We start from the raw sequence: 17536 nt of genomic DNA, 5'->3' as shown, positions 1-17536 counted from the left end.
TTGTGTCTTATTTTTGTCTTTTAGGAGGCAACAGGTCCATGTTCTCCCAGCTGCTCTAAAATGGGAAGTGCAGGTTTGATGGGGCCTTTCAGGGAAATCTCATTTCCCTTAAAGTACAGTAGTGCTCGGGGAATCTTTAGATTCATCCGGGCAGGGATCACGGAGTGCTTCATTACCTTTGAGCTGCATGCTGCGCAGGCTTACCCAGGGATAAAGAAAAAGGCACTCCCTTAATCTGGTTATAATCCACCATTTTACCGAGAGGAAGGAAGATGAGGGCTAAATTATAAAAACCAGATCATCACTGCACTTGCGATGATACCATGAGGCAGAGAGAGGCTGCCTGGAGGAAGGTGGGCTGGAGATGGGACTGTGAGCTGGGGGGGCTGATTGATGCAGAGCTCCGTTATCTACAGTTGGTGGTGTGTCCTTTGTGTCCCTGCAGCATTTCCATTTATGAGTAGCAGAGGTACAAAGTACAAATACTTCACTACTGTAAACTGAAGGGTCGCTGGTTCGATCCTCACTCACCCCGGTGACCGTGTCCAAGTGTCCTTGAGCAAGACACCGAACCCTGAATTGCTCCTGATGGCCCTGTGAGCCCGCCTCTCACCCAATGCTAGCTGAGATAGGCTCCACCCCACGACCCTTACCGAATATAGAAAATGGATGAATGGACTGTAATAATACATTTTTATAGTTTTGATATTAAACCATACCAACACAGCCCTGCAAAATTAAGATTGTTTTCATGTACTCATGTCATCAAGTCCCAACATGTCTTTTATTTTATTTTATCTTCAAGTGCTTCAGACTAATGACGGCAGACAGGACCAGCCACATGTATTTAGCTTGAAGCTAACGAAGACTGACGGCTAACAACTGCTACGCCGTCCAGAAACTCTCCAGGTCGTCATCTGGTATCGTCCACGTCTCCTTTATCCAGCCATATCATCAATAATCAAAATAAACCAACTCAAATCAAATGGGAAGTTCTATAGGTTCGTTTTAGCTCAAATCAAAGTGTTACTTTTTATGTTTTCATGTGATTTCTGGACTAAAACATTCATGCAAAAGAACCAGAATCATCCTGAGCTTCGTTTGGCCTGCTGGCCAGATTTTCCTGCTGTCATCAACCATTCTTAAGATCCTTTTTTTGACTTCCTCCAGGGTTTATGTCACTAAACTGGTTTTGTCCTACTTTTCATTCCCTTCTTCATCGTAAAACATCTTTCATTATTTTGCCAAAGTGTTAAATTTAACACGACGGAAGAGGAAAACCTGTTTGTTTCCATTCAGGTTTGAACTGAGGACCAAACCTGGGTTGTGTTTCAGTTTTAATGGAGGAAAGCAGTCCAGGTTAACATGTATGTGGCTCTGCTGACCAGAAACCCCCCATTGTCTGTGTGTTGGCATGTGGATGGAGGAGGTGTGTGTGTGTGTGTGTGTGTGTGTGTGTGTGTGTGTGTGTGTGTTGGCCCCACACAGTGGACCTTTGTGAAACTCTGCCTCGGCAGCCAGACTGAATGGACTCTTTTTACACTTGTGTAAACCTGGGGGGCGTCTCCACCACTGAGGCCACGCCTCTCTGACCCCTAACCCTCACCTTCGACCTTTGCTGGATTTGGTTGGGAAGTATTTTTGCTCACCATGTGCTCACGAGCAAAGCCAAGACCCACTTAAACTTAATTGAACTGCTTCTCCAATCTCTTTTTATGTTGATGAATTTCCATAAAGCAGTCGTGAAATCTTCAGGCAAAGATGATGTTGGTCTGTGCGTCCTTTCAGGCTTTGTGACCCCTGAGGCTTCCTGTATTTACCCAGGTACAGGTTGGACCGCTCCACCTCCCAATGGCCCGACCTGCCTCAGGTTAATGGCTGAAGTGGCCATGTTGACCTGAGTCTTTTATTTACCACCAGCCTGTTTACTTCTTCATTCCAGGCCTCTGGCTGCTCCCTCCCAGGACAAACTAGAGCGCTTAGAAGAATCCCCCGGATCAATACTCCTCTCATCCTCAATGGCTGAAGAATGGCAGCCGGACAAACGCCGTTTGTGTGGTCAGTTTCAGGTGAAGACCTGAGATGCTGCAATCGGCGTGGAACTGAGCGGCCACGGCACCGATGACGTGTTTGCGTGATTCTTACGAAGACGATCAGCTGGCTGAGGGTGACTCAAATATTTAGTGTTTTGTACGAAATCTTGACACGCACATTTGTTCACTGATATACTAAAGACACGACGTAACACACGAGGATTCAATCTGTGGGCGACTGTGTATGAAACAACAACAGACTTCATTTTTAAAACGACTTTTCGCTTGTTTAGCAACGACTCTGATGAAGACGTCGGAGCTGCAACAAGTTGGTCTTTTTTAACAAATACCAGCAGGGCCAATGAAGGCCTTCTAATTCTGCACGCTGCCCGGCGTGTTTCTGAAGGGGACTCGTCAGTTCTACTTTTGATTGAGATTATTGAACCTCATGCAGTGAGTTTTCCTGCACACTTTAGGACTTCAGTTTACTGCTAAACTTGAGTTTGTCTGTCAACATTAATTGTCATTCATTATTTTCAGTGACTGCAGCGTAAAAGCCAGGATATTTCAGTCTGAAATATAACGGAGTAGAAATAAACGACAGTATAACATCATTATGTAAATGTTATTTAGTCATCAGAGGTTTGCCTGTGTGTACGAATATATCTTGTTAGGTCTTGTTAGTGAGTTACTGTGAAAAGGAAACCAGAAAAACTAGATTATAAAGAAAAACAGACTGTTAGCCTGATTTAGTTTGTCAGTCAGGCAGCAACATTTCATCCTATTCATATCAAATACAACATGCGATCATCAGCGAGGCCTCAGTGCTTCCCGGGAACTCAAAGCTGTTTTCATTTACAGCTTGGTGGCAACCTCAGCGAGGTCACTCGCAAAAAAAAGTGCCCGGTAAGAAGACGCAAAGGTTAAAGAACCAGTTACTGCCGTAAAAATGGGAGGACGTCGGTGCTAGCGGCCATGCTGGGATGGTGGTCCAGTCCAAACAAGGGCTTGAGTCCTATTCACACCCAGAACTCTGACATCAGAAAGTCTCTTCTTTTCCATCGTCTCCAGAACCAGACAAGAAGGCAGAGACTCTTTGGCTAGTTAGCTTAGCACAATGAATGGTAGTGGGTGGGAAGTGTTAGCATACTGCCTTCAAAATTGATGAATACATCAGGTTCAGGATGTCCATGTGTCAAGGAGTAATCCTCCTCCTGCTCTTCCTCCTCCTCCTCCTCCTGCTCTTCCTCCTCCTCCTCGCTTACGAAGTCTGTACATCATAAAACATTTTACGTCAGCAAATTTAATTTCAAGAAACTTTAGAAAGTTAAAAAAACCAAAGTTTCAAGTTTCTTCCCTGCTCGCCAACCCTCCAACGGCAGACTTCATCTCTCCGTCGCCACGTTACTTTGCTGTAGGCCTGTGAGACGGTTTCACGTGTTCCCGTGAGATCGTGCAGACACGAACACATTGATGCATCCAGGTAGAGCAACACGCCACTGTTCACGGCACTGCCGCAAGTCGCCTGGTTCCTGCTGACGATTGCGTCTGTTCACGCCCCTTTTCGTCATTTGTTTATTCCTTTCAATTCATTTCAACAAATCAAGAAGATCAGTGAGCCAATGTGAAGTAATGGTTTTATGTTTTTTTTATGGAATGGAAAAGTGGTGATCTGAGAGGGGAGAAGCCCCGGTTGCAGTCTGACAGGAGATCGATCCTCCTCCAGGCTCCCGGGCCTCCTGAGCCTGGAGGAGCCAGAGTGGACGAGGCCGACGCTGACCACATGAATCAGAGGGATTTCACTGTACAGTGACGGGTCTTTCCTCAGGGAGTCCTGTTCCACACCCGGCACTCTTGTTCTGGCCCGGGGGGAAGAACGAGGCCGGCGAAGGTGTTGACATCCTGGAAGAAATGAGTTAAAGATGCTAAATGTGTTAAATCAGAGGGGGAGGAACCAGGAGGGGCATCTCCTCGTGTGACTGGCTGATCGTACCGTATTCCTTTAGGATGGGCACCTTTTTATTTTTGGTAACAGTGAATTTCCTTGAGCTCAACTCAGACTCACATACTGGTTCTTTTTGGTATTCATTGATGTATTTTATGCTAAATTATCTTGAGGTTTATTGACCACCGATGTTATTTTAAGGGATTAAACTGAAAAGGAGAGGGGACCAGATGATCACCAACGCCAGCGGGCACACGCGGAGAGTGAAGACGCCTACTGTAGTGGAGCAGAAACCAAGTGAAACAGCATTAAACTGGTAAAACCTCAGTAACCACATGATGAGGACATTTGGAAAATACTTGGAAAAAAAACAGGTGGTAGTTAAAAGATGTAGTACATTTCACACTCACACACACACACACACACCCTGTGTCAGCGTGTGAATTTGTTTGTCTACCTGCATTCAATCTCCCCGATTCCCTCCATCCTTCCTGGACGCTTAATAGCCTCTTTCCTTTCAAAGGACATTGCCTGGACGTCTCAGAGCAGCTGAAAAAGCCCAGCGACAGACGAGTTTAGCACAAAGTCTGTGTACTTAAACGAATCTCACTTCACTGTAATGTGTTAAGGGAAAGACTCAATAAGAAATGAAGACGGGAGGACGGGCGGCGGGGAGGAGAAGCAGGAGGGAGGAAGCTGAGTGGGCCGTGTTGGGTCAGACTCAACGTGGAGCTTTGAAAGGCGCGCCGCCAAGGTGCAGTAATGAAGGCCATCACCTCAGATTATATTAATGAGCAGAAAAAAAAATCAATTGCTACACACACGCCAAGATGTGTGTTTAGGCGGCAGCGGTGTGGCCCTCTGTCGCTCCTCCGCCGACTTCCTGCTGGATCCTGCGGCGAGAGCGGCGAGGCTTTTCCTCTTGGACGCTGCTCAGCGAGGTGACCCACTTAACAGACACTCAAATCCTTTTAAAAATGGGAACTCCACACTTCTCTCTCTCTCTCAGCACGGTTCTATGGGAGGCAAGATGGGGTTTTTGTAGGACAGTTTTTGGAGAAAAAAAACTCCACTTATATGATCGAGGTAGAATCTGATGTGCAAGTAAATAACAGGCCTCAATAACTTTGTTGATGAGTTGTACTTCATCCTATTTTCTGACTTGCTCTCTTAATGTTTGACCAAAAAAATGATCGTTAGAGAGGCAGACGATGAGTCCTCATGGTTGGACGCTCGTCTAATGCAGAGCTGCACAGTCATCAAGTCCCAGAGACATTTGAAGAAGTAATTCAGGTTGCAAAATTAGACAGTGGAATCACTTTGTCATCAAAATATATAAAGTACTTTTGTCCCAACAATGTGAACTGATTCACTGTAATATGACATTATGAATAGCAGTGCTTTTTTTAATGACCGTAGAGCATTAATACCTCGTCAACTTAACTGTAGCGCCTGATGTGAGCCTGGGCTCCTCCAAATAGGGATTTATTTGCTAAAAACGAATCAAAACAATGCAGAAGAAACTAAATCGTGACGTTGATTTGAAGAAAGCGAGAATTTGTGTTTGTTTGCGTCATTCAACAAGATGACGCCTGTTTTTTGAATGGAATTCTGACTCAGTCGTGCTGCAGTCAATTTAACACTGTTTTTCATGAAGAACTCATTTTTAGACACAAAGCTGAGAAAACACAGTTTCTGTAAAAGAAGTGATTTCCCAGGCTCAACCTGATGTCTGTGTTCATTCGTGTCTCCCCCTCATGATGACCACTGGATTCTATGAAAACATACAACACTTATTGACCTGGTGGGGCTACAAGCGCCATGGCGCCCTCTGCTGCTGACAGTAATAACACAGATCGCTGTAGTGTCTCATCAATGCCGGGGGAAGTTAAGACACTGATAAGGAAGTCACATGACACCGATCGAAGTGGAGAAGAGTCCGTATGCAGAAGTGGAGGGAGCGACGGATGGACTGATACGCGACTGCGGTGCAGGAGGCACATGCTCACGCCGCCCTGGTGGTGGCTGCTGTATTGAGGATCCTGATCCTGGTTTATTTTGGAATCCGAGCTACGGCCGACAGGAGCCAGCGGCTGAGTTTGGTGGCGCCAGTGGTGAGTGCTCGCTTCCAACTTCTGTCTTTCCCAAAAACCTCATCAAGTGTTTTTGTGCCTGAACGTAACCTGCGACACCCATAGATATATGAATGGAATGTTCTCACAGCTGCACCTACTTTCATGTGTGTGTGTGTGTGTGTGTGTGTGTGTTTTATCCTCTTTTGACTGCTCGTTGCAACCATCCGCGGCCTCGTGTCCACCCCCTCTGGCCATGGTGTTGCACTGCAAGGCCACGTCTGCCTTTGATTCAGAGAGAAGAAATGAACGACCTTTCCTTCCCTCATCACCCATCTCCTACAACACACACACACACACACTAGGAACCCAGCTGTTTTATGTGGAGGAGGATTCCTGAAGCTTTTGCTGACCGTCTCACTCTCTTGTTCAGCGTCGGTGGCCACGACTATCACGGACTCTCGGGCCGCATCATATTAGACCCACATCTCCTCCGTCTGTGCGCTCTGGCAGGGTTTTGCTGAGAGAGAAGCATGTAAAGTCTGTGATTCCCATTGTGCAGAGTGGAGGCAGTCAGGCTCTTGTGTCCATAGTGCTGAACCACTGGACCGATGGCAAACGACACAGTAATCACCTTACAGTGTTCCCGCTGGCGTTCCTGGGAACGAGAAGGCCCGCTCGCCACAGGGAAGCTCCTCTCAGCTAATCCTCCAGCATATCTCTCCGCTTCTTTTCTCTCCCTCTCTCCTCCATCTCCCTCCCAATATCTGTGGACTGATCATGTAAGATAACGGCGATTCGTTTCGGTTAGAAAGTTATTTTGACGCACAAGGAATCGTGGTGGCGATAAGCTCCAAATCTGGGTAAAAACCAGGCCTTTCTTTCTAATAATCTATTTATTTGCCCGCCCACATCAAACTGTCCCGGTCGCTGCTCCAGGGACTCCCACGTCCTCCTCCAGGACTCGTCCCCTCATCCCGCTTCTACCCGAAGACATGACCAATTGTGTCAGCGCAGACTCCAACCAAGCTGGAGGGAACACAGGGAATCAAACCAGCAGGCGCCGAGTTGGGAGGCGACACAATAGACGGCTTCAGCCCTGCAACACCATAAAATCATTTGCTTTGGCCAAACTCTCACCTCACATGCTGATGTGGGCCTTGAGATTTCAGCCAAAAAAAAAACCTTTATAAAGTTTCTCAGGAGAATTTTCAGAAACCAGATGAACTCACCCAGGCTGCCGAGGCCCGTTTCAACAGGTCGATCATTCCCAGCCTTTGATCTGACTCATTTTCAGCCTGATGAGATTCGCTTCGGACGCAAAAACACTCGGTTAGGGCTGAGTTAAGATCACGGTTGTGTTCAGATGAGCAGAAACATAAAGACAAATCTCCCCAGTGGTGAAAAGAAAAGAAGAATTCCATCAATCAGTGCCAAAGACAGGAAATTCGCGAGGTCTGCTCTTGAAACTGTGGCGTATCAAATGGTATTTGGATGCTCAATGTGAGGAACGTTGTTCCGAACAAACTGGGATATTTGTCTCTCACCTGCAGATGTCCAATAGAAGCAGCCGATTTCACGGAACTCAAATGTGGTTTTTATCCCTGAAAATTTCTCGTGGCTTCTTCCAGTCCTCGTGAAGTTTTGCAGAATTTCACATCCTTCATTGAAAAGCGCTGAAATTATTTTAAAAATTAAAATAAAAATGAATCAGGTACGGGCTGCACGGTGGTGCAGTGGTCAGCACTGTGGCCTCACAGCAAGAAGGTTCTGGGTTCGAGTCCCGGCTCGGGCGCGGGATCTTTCTGTGTGAGTCTCCATGTTCTCCCTGTTCCTGCTGGGTTCTCTCTGGTACTCCAGCTTCCTCCACAGTCCAAAGACATCAATTTGGGGACGAGGCTGATTGATACTCTAAATTGACCGTAGGTGTGAATGTGAGTGTGAATGGTTGTTCGTCTCTGTGTGTTGGCCCTGCGATGGACTGGCGACCTGTCCAGGGGGAACCCCGCCTCTCGCCTGTAGATGCTGGGATAGGCTCCACCCCCCCACAACCCTTACTAGTAAGGAATAAGCGGTAGACGACGATGGGCGATGAATCAGGTGGTTCTGAGCGGGTCAGGTGGGAGGCGCTGGTTGATCTTTCATGATTCGCCCATTAATGACGTACTCTTCGATCAGGAATGCGTCCACAGGATGTCAATACCTGCAAAATCCTTCCATTAAGAGAAAGAGCATCGAAACTCTCCCAGCTGCTGTCAAACTCAGACAAATGGAGGCGACGACAACACACAACGAAAGACAGAGCAGAAGAAAAGTGGCTCACAAATGACAAGTTATTAACCCCAAAGCACAGGTAAAGAACTCACTTCATATCACGCGCCGCGGCGTTTGAGGGATTTTCTGGTCTCTGCTGAATCAGACCGACCTGGCTGACAGACGCTGGGCAGGTACGCGGCTGCCATGGCAACAAGACAACCAACAGCACAATCCCCAATATAATGAGCTGCTATGATGATCAATCACCAAGTCAAGGAATGATGATCTTGTCATAAAACGATCAGTAAATGCGAGGTGAAGCTGTTGAAAAATACGGGCGATGTCGGACGAGTCGTGGGGGGGGGGGGTGAGACAACCATTCCTTCCTAACAAATCTTTTTTTTGTTCAAACTTCTGCATAGGGAGCAATTACGGGCTCAGACTCTTGCTCAAGGGCACTTCAACGTGGTCACCGGCGGAAGTGACCCTTGGTTGTTATTAGCGTCATGCTAACATACGTTTCTGGCCTTTTCTGACTTCTGGAGGCAGAAAGAAGTGAAGCAGGAAAGAAAGAAACGTCTGCGAGCTGTAGGCTGAAGTGCCACTGCAGCGCTGATGCATCATGGGACTCTGGGACTGTTTGGAGGGTTACGTGGCGGTTCTTGATCCTCGAGGACGAGGTCGGCGCTGTCAGTGACATCATGACCAGTGAGGGTGATACGTGAGGTCTGCAGGCCCCATCTGTGTGCATGTGTGTCAGTAGCGTCGCGTCTATGCAGCTTTCGTGCTGTAGCTTCAGATAGAGAAGCACTTGATGCTAACATATGAGAACATGTTCTTTATGGAACCAATGTCACCGACAGTGCGAATCCCTCCAGTTGTGTTACAAATGCATTTTCACTGTGGTGGGGACTTAAAATGATGAGTCTATACGCTCGGCCTCAAGGGCGCGTTTCACACAAGAGCTGGCCGGTTTTGACGAGTCATGCTCCAAACTGAAACTGGCGAACTGAACAAGAGGAGGTGGGAAGGAAGTTGCAGGTCAAGGGAACTGCTGCGCAAACACGGACGTGAAGAACATGAAGAATGAAAGGAGATGAGCTACAGTGGAGTGACAGATGATGAGAGTACCAGATTTTATGAGATTCATATCTGGAAGCACCTGAGTATTGTTCTGTTAGTGAGGAGGTCGAGGAGGAGAGCTGACGGAGTCCTCGCAGGAATGACAGCAGATGTCAGCTGACACAAGCTTGGTTTACTCCTGACGCTTGTCAAACGTATCTGCTGTTTAAACAACAGATTAAAAAAGAGCTTGAACGAACAGCTTGACACAACAATAAATTGCACTGTATTTTATATAAAAAAAACACTTAAGATATAAAAGAAGGAAACGATTTCAATCTACTGGGAATTTTTGTTCATTATTTGATGGATTCAATTAAAAAAAAGGGTTTTTAAAAGAAAGTGAAAAGGTCCTGATGAAGCACAGCTGACTGTCAACCCCGCGCAGCACCGCCGTGAGCGAGGAGCCTCCAGGTTGGAGTCCCGACTGTTTTTCTGAAAGTTTTTTTTTTTTTTTTTTGAGGTTAAACATTGCCAGCCACATCTGTTGCTTGAAGCTCACGGAGACCAAACGTCCAAAACTTCCCTCACAACCTCTCCAACGCACCAACTGGTTAATCCACATCCTCATCAATCATCCGGTGCCTCCGACTTCACAAGACCAGAAATTCTTGTAACAAGCCACCACGTTCAGTCCAAACATGTAAACACTCCGTAAGACTTGAGAGGGGCTTTGCATGGTCAGTGTAGCAATCAACAGCAATTCTGTTGGCTACATTTAGGCGTATTATCAAAATAAAACCGACCCCAGTATCGACTCCTGAGGGACTCCAGTGCCAAGATATTCAGTCACCAACAGATTCTAAAAATAAATTGAAAGGAATGGAATTTCTCCCGAGCCGCTCTGCTAAACCAAGCCAGAACAGAACTTGGTGATCTGTCTGTCCATCTCTGCCCTGCACGCCTGGAGGTGTTGCTGTCAACGTCTTCAAGCATCCAAGTCTTCTGATTATCAACGGTCTCACATGCTAGTGAGCAGCATTAAAGCGAAACAGAAACAGAACCCCAGCTTTTCATCTGGATGATTGACTGTGAAAAAAAAAAAAAAGTCGCCCAAAGAACCAAGCAACCCTCATCAGAAAATAAAGAAAAATAAATCATCTAACACCTCGTCAAGCCAGATAGCGGCGGACAGAGGGACGGACGGTGGTAATTGCAGCTGTTTCATGTTTGTACCTGTTGTGTTCACCCCCTCCGTCGCCCTTCATCCTCCGCCCGTCTGTTCGGTGGCCAGAGGAGGAGAGGAGGCAACAATGCTGCCAGCTGCGGCCACAAGCTGTGAGCAAAAGCCATTCATTTAGGAGGAGTTTTTGTTCAGCTTAAGAAGTGAAGTGGGAAGTTATTTCTTTGAAGAAGCGCCCTTCTGAAGAGCTGCTGATCAAAACCCAAAGGTTCTGTAAATTGCTGAAACTGCGGGTACATTTCTGTGAAAGGTCCAGTGGAGTAAGAAAATGTGGAAACTCAAACCCCAACAGGTCACCACATCGTCACCTAGGTGATAAAACCCATGTGATCACCTGGGGGATGCTGGAGATGAATTATCTCTTTGATTCATTTATGGGCTGCACGGTGGAGCAGTGGTCCTCCCTGTGGCCCCCCAGCAAGAAGGTTGTGGGTGGAGCCCCGGCTGCAGCACGGGGTCTTTCTGGGTGAGTCTCCATGTTCTCCCTGTTCCTGCTGGGTTCTCTCTGGTACTCCAGCTTCCTCCACAGTCCAAAGACATCAAGAGGGACCAGGTTAATCCAGACTCTAAATTGACCGTAGGCGTGGCTGGGAGAGCCAATGGTTGTCTGTCTCTATGTGTTGGCCCTGCCATGGACTGGTGACGTGTCCAGGGTGAACCCCGCCTCTCGCCCGTTGATGCTGAGATAGGCTCCACCCCCCCCCCGCGACCCTTAATGTAGGAATAAGTGGAAGACGATGGATGGATGGATTCATTTATTGTAACGAGTGGTTCTTCTATTTTTCCTTTTTTATTCTATTCAAACACACCAACTAGAACATGGTTTGACCCACTGGCTCAAGCTAAGTGACGCATATTGAAAAAGAAGACCAACTTCATTTTTCCTTTGTCAGCGTTCATCAGCAGTTCACAACATGATGAAATAAATTAAATAAGTTAAAAAAATCTGCATAATGTGTAGAAGTCTCTCTTCAAATATGAGATGGAGGCGTGGGACAGCAAACAAACAGCTGTTAATAAGCCACTAAAACACGGGATGAAGTAAAAATGACTGTCATGTAAAACGGAGCACATGAATTCACGTCACTCTGACTCACCTCAACAAACGTCTCATGGTTTTGTCTTCAGGAAAGAAACTAAGCAGTCGGTTTGCACCGAAACCGCGAGGATGCAGAATAAATGTTGGCGACCTTCAATGCCAATCACAGCGATAGCAGCTGGTGATGTCATCCCCCTACGCGTGAACTTACGCGTGTTGAGCCTTCACGAACACCTCTGACGACGGCTGTAGGACGCCCTCGCGTTCACGTGCCATAAACCACGGCTCGGTGATGGTTTCTGGCGAAAGTTTCAGACAAAATGGTAAACAGGAGAGAAAAGTTCTCCAGGCGGGAGGAAGCAGAGATGAAGTGGAGGCTTGTGGTCAGGAAGGAGTGCTGGCTGCCTTTGTGCTGATGTAGAAAAACGAGGTAAAAAGAGGTGGGGGGGGGGGGCTGCTTCCTCACAATAGAAGAAAGAAATATTCCTGAACGACCTCCAAAGAGATGAAGTACATCTGCAGTGCAAACATCTGCTTCTGAGTATTTGAAGAGGAACAGCAGGTGAAGCTCAGGTGGATCGTCAGCAGGTTGAACTTTGACCTTCTGTTACACGCTGACAGGCGACTACGGGGGAGAAATCGTCCTCCGTTTGGCTCTGAATGAAACTAAAACTGTCTTTAATGACATCCCATGTATCCGATGATGGATGAAATTCCATCCCGGCTGTTACTCGGCACATTTATTGCTGCCGACCGACTTCATCGTGTTACCAGATCTCAGCGATTAACTCGACATTATCATCACAATTATTGCATTAACCACCTGAGGAATCTTCCTCGGCAACACCAGAGAGAGACGAACGGGCGGATAAATGACAACCATGATGGGAAACTATAAATGAGTTCCTGAAAATGGCTCCTGATTGAAAACCCCTGAGCTCATTAAAGAAACACACCCCCAACACCATCGTCGTCGTGACATCATCGACCGTTGGAAATGCGAGACATCTCAGCAGCTGAAAGGTTTCTGAATCTTTTTCCATTTGATTGACGGACGGTTAAGAGACGCAGCTTCAGCAGACGATGATGAGGTCATTAGTCTGACTGACACGAGCTCAGCACGTCACGTGACGCACCGACGCAGACGGAAAGGTGAGTGCAGGCAGGTGAAGCCACGAGGCTGAAGTCTGGCTTCAGTTATCTGAGCGTTAGAACAACCTCAGGCTGGAGGACCCACACTGGACCATCGTTAGGGGTCTGGGGGAGGGACGGCCACCTGTAAGGGAACCTAATCCACTGTGTGCTAAAGTGGGGGTCGGCAGTGGCAGAGGAGGAGACGAGTGATGCACGCTGGGCGTGGACTGGCCAGCAGGACACGAGCTCAGATTGTTTGTGCAACATTTCAGTTCTTTTTAATCCTTCAAAGCAACTTGGACCACAAAAAATGTTCCATGTCTTTGTTCTCGTGCGGGGAAACTCTGAGTTTTAAGCCACAATTCTTTAAAATCACCTCAAAATTTGATGCCGCAAACATCCTCCCAAACCAGCCGGACTCGTCCTCGCCTGAGATTACAGACCCGGATCTCCTACTGATGGGCCAGCCGCTGCTAAGCCCCCCCACCCCATCACCCCCTGAGAATCTGCAGATGACACAGAGTCCCTCCGACTCCAGGGTAGCCCACTGTCCCCATCTTCACCATCATTCAGGATCATAATCCCTCCAACGGGTCAATAACTCCCGAGTAATCGATAAACTAACAATTTACCAAGGTAAAGGTATAAATACCCAGATAAAAGAACTACTCTGGTAACAAAATGTCTGCATTCAAAGTACTAGTTAAAGCAGAGAAGTATTTGCTATTGAGTTGACTTCAGTATCAAAAGTAAAAGTACACATTCTACATATAGTATTCCAGTGTTGGAAAGTACTTCATCTTCATCAGGTTTTCTACGCAAAATCCATCCATCCATCCATTGTCTTCCCCTTATCCTACATTAAGAATCGCGGGGGGGTGGGGTGGGGGGTGGAGCCTATCCCAGCGTCACCGGGCGAGAGGCGGGGTTCACCCTGGACAGGTCACCAGTCCATGGCAGGGCCAAAACACAGAGACGAACAACCATTCACACCTACGGTCAATTTAGAGTCTGGATTAACCTGGTCCCTCTTGATGTCTTTGGACTGTGGAGGAAGCTGGAGTACCAGAGAGAACCCAGCAGGAACAGGGAGAACATGGAGACTCACCCAGAAAGACCCCGTGCTGCAGCCGGGACTCGAACCTGGAACCTTCTTGCTGTGAGGCCACAGGGCAGCCCTTTGCAAAATCTTTCTCTTCAAAGTAACAGATGGTTTCAGGTCAGTGTAGTGAAGTAAAAGTACAAAGTCCCATAAATGCAAATACCTTGGTAAAGTACACATACCTAAACATCATACTGAAACACAGTACTAAAGTAAAACTACAGTAAGAGTTCAGTATGTACACGTCTGAGGAAGGTTCACTCATTCACCCTCAGTGGGATTTCTAACCAACACAGAAAAAGGCAGCAAGTATTTGTACTCGTGTAGGTACACGCTGGTACTTCTACATACACAGTAACACTCAGGTATGTTCATATTTATCTGTCCAGGTCAACATGTTGTCCACTCACTTCCTCCTCGAACGAACATGCAATTTAGTCACCTCACTTTTGCAGTACTTTTACATATATTTTTCCCAACTATGTACTCGGTGCAGTATTTGAGTGTGTATTGTTTTCTTTGTCGTTTCAATACCTTCTGGGCTGAACTTCCTCCTCAAACACGAGCACTGTGTTCCCACCATCCTGGGTTTGTCTGCCCCCTTCTGGACAAACCTGAGAATGACGTGTGGTCTTGTGTCCTCTGGTCCCGCGGTTCCACGCACCTGAACGTCTCACCGTGAAGATGCATTCACTGACGCTTCAGTTCTTCTCTGCTTTAATATTCTGGTTGGTTTCTCCGCCTCTGAACTGGATGTTTCCCAGTTTGAGAAGAATTCCGATGAAACTCCAGTAACTTCTCACCAGTGACGTCTACATATTTATCACATTTGATGATGCAAAGTTCAAATCATTTATTCTTCCATGCGCTAAAAGCATCACTTGTGGATGAGCCCGCGTCCCAGTCAGGCAACGTTGGTCGATGCTGCTCTCTAGTGGTCAATAAGCAGAACTGCAGGATGGATGGAGTGAGTCAGAACATCAGAACCAGGTGGAACCACCGGGTTCTGTTAGTTTGTTGTGGGTTCTTTCTGGGCTGAGTTTAGTTCTTGGTCTCGTGTGAATGTTTAACCAAGAAATGAAAATGAGTTTAGTTCCTATTCAGTATTTACACCAGTGACAGTGGCTGTGACCTTTGACCTGCACTAAGTTTGTCCACCGTGTTTCTCCTCCTCGGGTCTCGGACCCGGTCCTGGTCCCTCTGGTCCTGGTTCTGAACCTGCATCCTTCCGTTCGTGAACAAACCAAACGAACGCGTGGTGCTTTTGTCTGTTTTCTCTGTATTTCTCCAGCAGAAACAGGATCATCTCTCCCTTTGTTTAAAATTACATTTCAGAGCTTTGAGAACAACTTTTTTTTTCTGAAGCGAAAAAATAAAACATTTGGAAAACAGGAGGAAATCACACAGCACGGAACAAAGAACAGCTCACTACCACACAGGAAGCCTGCGCTTTTCCACGTCGAAGCTGCGATGGCGATCAGCTGCAACTCTCGTGCTTCTCTTGCGATGATCGATGAGCCCCCCCCCCCAACAGACCCACAGTGTGAGGTGAGAGAGGTGTCCAACCTAAAGACGGGGGTCCCAGCCTGGATCAAACTGAACTTTAGTTGGTCTGCAGGGGGCGCCGTTCAGTTGATTATTGAACAGTTTATCATAATTGTTTGTGTCTGGGTAGGCTTATGAGTGTGTGTGTGTGTGTGTGTGTGTGTGTGTATTCATAGTGTGCACATAGGGGACCAGAACAGGACTTTAGTATTTCATGCAAAGTTTAGACGGGATCAGATTAATGTATCAGGACCAAACCTTGGTTCTGGACCCAGAAGTGACCTGCTAGTCCTGTAGTGCGTTCGCAGCCTGTGTGTGTGAGTGTGTGTGTGTGTGTGTGTGTGTGTGTGTGTTGGTCTCTCCAGCTTGAACTCTCAGCTACAGTTTTTGATTCTGGAGTCGACAAACAAAAGCAAAGTTGGTGCCTTTTTGTTTTTCTGTTCAATCATTTTGGTCCAACTGGAGGTTCGTTGACACGACCAGCAGAGAACCTCTTTAGAACAACGTTCCCCCAGATCTCAGCACCTGGTGGGTCCTGCAGGTGGGTCCTGCAGGCGGATCTGGCGACGAACGATGGCCCAGAATACGAGTTCAGATCCAAACAGAATAAATGAGAGCGGCGGGACGAGTGCCATCGACCAGTCGATCAAAGACACGAGATGAGGGGAAGAAGGGAAGCTCGCCACTCGTTCAAAGGCACTGAGGGTCTCCCGATCGCCGCTGCTGCTGGAAAGTCTGTGGTTTCCTATCAGCTACACAACCATAACCTGGCCAATCAGACTCATTTGCTCAACTCCATGACGACGACTCGACGACGGTCTCACAGTCAGACTCAAGAGGGTTGAAGGTCAGACCTGTGCCAGAAACCAGCAGCTGACTGACGTCAATGCTGCACGACTTTCTCTCGGTAAATTCACTCTTTCATTTCACTGGATGGTTGTTGATGGCTCGTGTGCGTGTGCGTGTGTGTGTGTGTTTGTATTCAGTCACACGCCCGTCCATTTTAACTGATCATATTCATCCAGCAGGAGTTCTCCTGTCGGGTCCTGCAGTCCAACACGAGTCCAACGAGCTCAGACGCTCATGTTGGCCTGCAGGAGCGTTGGTGAACGTCTGACCCTCCAATTTTCTCCTCTGGAGAAGCAGAGACTAATAGTACTACAGTTGTACTTGTACTGCAGTGTTAGAGAGTACCACACGAGGAGAATCTTACCACTGACAGGCTGACGCACGCACACTCACATCAGTGCTGTAACCTCCTCGTGTCAGCCACGTTGGTTGTGACGCAGCGTTAGATGGGCGGAGAGACTGTGATACTGGTGTTAGTGGTAACGTGTCACTTCCTGGACCAGAGGAACGTGAGTTTCGCTGGTGATGTTTTAACTGAGTTAGCAAATCTGACTTGAACGGATCACGACCTCCTCCTCCACGCCGCCGACCCATTTACGTTTTTCACCATCTCCAGACTTATCATCTCTGACAAAGGCGCAAGCAGCGACAGCAAACCAGAAAGAAGGATTGAGAAGTCAGACATTTGGTTTCTCCGAGGAGACGAGAGCGTGAAGGTGTGAGGGGGTGAGTGGAAGAGCGGGTGAGGGCACGCAGGAACACCAGAGGTGAGCACAGAAGGACACGAGCTATGAGCCAGGACATCACGCCGAATGTGGCACTCAGGATTAAAGGCAGGAAATAGAAAAGAACGTGTCAAGGAACAACTAGTTTGGCTGGTTTACCATCCAAACCTCCTGAGAAAGGTTCTGACGGATAGAACGCGGCGCGCGAGTATTTCAAAGACGCCTCGGGAAAACTAGAGGTGTGTGAAAGAAGCAGATAAAGGTGTTTGCTCACGTTACCCTAAGGAACTAACTGACAATATCAAGGACACACACGAGCTGAGCCGGGACCGGCTCTTCTAACGGTGGTTAACAGGGAGGTTCTGGAACGTTCTCCTGAACCAGAGACTTCAGAGAGTTCTGGGTTTCTATTGAAGAGAACCTTAAACTGTCAGACCAGCCTGATCTCCTCGATCTGGGCACAAACAGCAAGACTTTCTTCTCTCCAACAGCGTCAGCCACCAGACAGGCGGCGCGCAACCGTGACTCAAG

Source organism: Aulostomus chinensis, chromosome 15 (assembly GCF_037954235.1).
Source record: "Aulostomus chinensis isolate RoL2024-O1b breed Wild chromosome 15, RoL_Achi_v1.0, whole genome shotgun sequence".
Taxonomy (NCBI): Eukaryota; Metazoa; Chordata; class Actinopteri; order Syngnathiformes; family Aulostomidae; genus Aulostomus; species Aulostomus chinensis.
Note: the sequence above shows the minus strand (reverse complement) of the source record.